General features: G+C 33.7%; 1 protein-coding gene across 6 annotated transcripts in view; it reads right to left on the minus strand.

Moving 5' to 3' along the window:
* The window catches only part of LOC106883526 (DENN domain-containing protein 5B), a 189698-nt gene that overhangs the window by 59470 nt on the left and 126046 nt on the right, over positions 1–4182 (minus strand). The window lies entirely within an intron of this gene.

The following is a 4182-nucleotide window of genomic DNA, read 5'->3' on the forward strand; positions in this document are numbered from 1 at the left end:
CTGGTACTTCTTTAATCAACCTGAAAAGGATAAAAAGCAAAGTCAGCCTCAACTTAGAATGGTCAGTATTTCGTCCAGCATGCTAACAATTCTGCTAGCTTGCAAACCTGGTAATAATAATAATAATAATAATAATAATAATAATAATAATAATAATAATAGCTAACCAGAAAGGAATTTGTTTAGAATTTTTAGCTGAGATTTTATAAAAAATAATTTTAAAAAACAATTCAGATGGTAAAGTATAATGAGGAATAGATCATTGTTTGGTGTGCATTTTAAAAAAATTTAAGCTATATACAGGGTGTTTCAAAAACTTTGATATCATTTCACAATCTAATAACTTTACCAGTTCTTGTTCAAATGACTTCAAATTTTAACAGCATGCATAGAAACAGGTCAAAATTTAATGTTTAATGTTGGATATGTTTATCTTTTCAGGTATAGAAATGGCATTCACTGGAAGAGAAAAAGCACTTTGTGTGTTGGAGTATGCTTGCGCACAGTGGAACAAGACTGTGCAGCGTGCATTTGTGAGGGAGTTCTCTAAAAAGACACCAAAGGCAATGCAGATTTGGACATGGCACAAAAAATTCAAAGAGGAAGGCTGTTTGTGCAGGGCAAAAGGATCTGGATGACCATTAACATTGGAAGAGACAGTCAAGCAGGTTCGCCAAAAGCTCTTGTGAAGCCCCAAGAAGTCCATAAAAAGAACAAGTCTGGAAACTCAGATTCTTCCAATGACAGTTTGGCGCATCCTGAGGAAACGCTTGCTAATTTCATTAACCTACAAGCTGCAGCTCGTTCAGGTCATAACAGCAGATGACAAGCGAAAGCACAAACAATTCTGTGTTGATATGCAAGAGAAACTTGAAGCCGAGTTCAAGGAACGTCTCGTTTTCAGTGATGAGGTCACATTTCATACGAATGGCAAAATCAATAAGCATAATGTTTGCATTTGGGGTGAACAAAATCCCACAGCTGAGCATGAGAAGGACTCACCAAAAGGGAATGTGTTCTGCACCATCTTCAAGAAGCATCTTCATGGTCCGTTATCTTTCCGTTCATGGAATCCACACACCTTTGAATTTCTCATTCAAACTTGGAGGAATAAATCTTTTGTTGCCCAACATTAAACCTGTTTAGTTTCATTTGCTTTGACTATGGAGTTTCTGTGATATTTACATCTCAAATGATATCAATTTTTTTTGAGACACCCTGTATACCGATAAAGTTCTATGTATTAGGTTAGATGTGTAGGTCAGGCATGGCTTTGCGGTTACAAGTGCAAGCATGACTGGGTGGTTAAGAAGCTCAATTTGCAGCCACATGGTTTCAGGTTTAGTCCCAATGCGCAACAACTTAAGTGGGTTTTTTTTCCTACTACCCACCTAAGCTGACAAATGCCTTGTGAGTGAATTTGGTAGATGGAAACTGTGTGGAAGCCCATCATATAGGTGTGTGTCTTTATGTTTGTTTTCCTCCCCATTGCTTAACAATTGGTATTGGTTTGCTCACATCACATAATAGTTCCACAAAAACCAAACTTAAAAAACAAGTGCTGAGATTGATCTGTTTAGCTAAAACACTACAAGGCAGTGCTCCAGCATGGATGCAGTTCAATGACAGAAACAAGGGAAAAAAAAGATATGTTTTGGAATTTATCTTCTTTAGACACAAATGATAAAAAAAAAATGTTTTTTAATGAAAAATCAAATTTGAAAATCATTTCAGTGTGAGAAAATCCAATAATGGATAAAAGCAGATAAAATATTGTTGACAGATGTGAAGTGGGGACAAAATATGAAGAAAAGAAATATGCATAATTTAGAAAAGGCTGCTGTGTTTAAGATGCACACGTGTTGAAAATATAAACCAAGGAGACGAAGCATTATGCTGCAGACATTCCAAAAATGTAAAAATGGCAAAAAAAAATAAACAGAAAAATATGACATTGCCATTACATTACTGTATTAGGATTAGTTTTGTCAGAATTTAAAGAAAAAAAATAAAGCATACTATATTAAATATGTTAGTAAAAGTTTGTTAAAAGAATGAGTCCTTAATTAATTCGATGGAAAGAGAATTAATTATCCAGAGATGCATGGCAAGTGGTCAGATAAAAAAAAATGTTTAAACAAGCAAAAATAGAAAAAAATAGGTTTTAAATATAAGAAAAAAGAAAAGATACATATATATATATATATATATAAACAAATGCAATTTAATGTTAAAAAAGAATTGATATTGACTGATATGAATAAAAATGGCTTACATTTTTTTTTTTTTTTCAATGCAAAACGTGCCAAAAGCAGTGTTGGGTGGAGAAAATTAAAGGAAAATTGGTTAAATTTCAAGAACGATGATTTCAACTATTCCACCAAACTTTAATCTATACACAGATGGAGGGAGGGAAGGGGGGAGAGAGAGAAACCAATTTACAGACTGTCAACTCTCAGCAGTAAACAAAAAGATTATCTTTGCTTGGCTGACAAACTCTGATTCTGTCAGAGTCACCTTATTCTGGTTTCTTTCGAGAGCTTTTAACGGAATACAAACCTGGTCCCTGGATGGGGTGCCAGTTCATTGCACAGGTGATTGTTGGTGGGACTCATTTCCAGCTGAGTAGACTGAAGAAATGTGAAGCGGAGTATCTTTAATCAAGGATACAATGTGAACTCATAAGCCTAACACAGGACAATGTGATTTCCATTTCCATAAATTAGTAGGGTAAGTATTGGCAGCAGGAAATTTGGAATCAGACCCGAGTCAGGCTGTAACGATCCATCTAACTCATATCAGTCTGGAAACTCATATCAGTCTGGAAAAGTAAACGTAAGATGATGATAACAACTACGAATAACAACTGTGAATTCCCACAAAGTAACGTCTATGGGGAAGCTCTTCTTACTAGAAAAAGTAGCCCAAAGATACATTAGGCAATGTAGTCCTATACAGCCACAGAGTCAAAAGGGTGAGAGGTGGTGATCAAAGCTGAAATTGTTTCCATAAAAAATTGCTGTTCAATAACAAAAACTAATTTGAATAGAGTCTTCTAAATCACTTAAATAGAACGAATACAACTATTCTAAAGCAGTAAGAAAAACAGCTTCACCATTGTTATATGACAAAACTAACTTTTATAATTGTAATGATTTCTAAATCCATGGCTATGCAGGAAAAAAAAATAGTGACAAAATGGAAGACATTGTTGTCAATATTTCCTTCAATATATATATGACTTCAAAGAGACCTGGTTTGATGCAAATGGTAAGCTAACAAACTGAAATCATTTAAACATTGTTTTTGGTATATCATGGTTCTGCATTGAAATACTTCTGACATTTGTTTTTCCAGCCCATCTGGTGATTGAGACAAATGATTGAACTACAAACTCTCCACATAAAAAAAAAAAGTAAGAGTTCTTCATCTTAAGAAATCATTATAAAACGAGTAGTGTGACAGAAAATAATGTCACACGAGACATTTGTTGGTGCCCAGTTTTCTTAACAGTCTCAAGTTCAAGTTTCATCAAGGTTGACTTTACCTTTTTCTATATATATATATATATATATATATATATAAAAGCACATCATGCATGAGCTAGATTCAGATGTAATTAAGCGAATGACTCCCACTACAAACTTATTATCTGGTGCCATTCTATGACACAGTTTATTAATCTTATAGTTAAGATATAAATACAAATAAAAAAGTAAAGATTCTTTTGTTTACTATTTATCTAAAGTGCAATTAGAGGACACAAGAGTATGAATGCAAATCTTAATTACTATGTCAAAAGATCAGTGCCTTCTTTAATTTCTAGAGAAAAGGTACTAAACTTTTATTAAATTCAAACATCCCCATGTGTAACTAATATTTTCTTTGAATTTATACAATAAGAAAATTCTTAAATCCTTAGCAACACTTTGAAAATAAAGTATGGTGCTAAGGTGTGAAGCTAAAGTAAGATATTTTAAAAGCAGTCAGATGAAAAAATAATTCAAACGACCAAGAAAAAACAATCAATTAGTATAAGTAAAAGAAAAAAATTAGTCTTTTACTGTGTGTGTATGTGCGTGTGTGTGTGTGTTTGTGTGAGAGTGAGTGAGTGAGTGAGAGAGAGAGAGAGAGAGAGAGAGAGAGAGAGAGAGAGAGAGAGAGAGAGAGAGAGAGAGAGAG

This window comes from Octopus bimaculoides, chromosome 3, assembly GCF_001194135.2.
Source record: "Octopus bimaculoides isolate UCB-OBI-ISO-001 chromosome 3, ASM119413v2, whole genome shotgun sequence".
Taxonomy (NCBI): domain Eukaryota; kingdom Metazoa; phylum Mollusca; class Cephalopoda; order Octopoda; family Octopodidae; genus Octopus; species Octopus bimaculoides.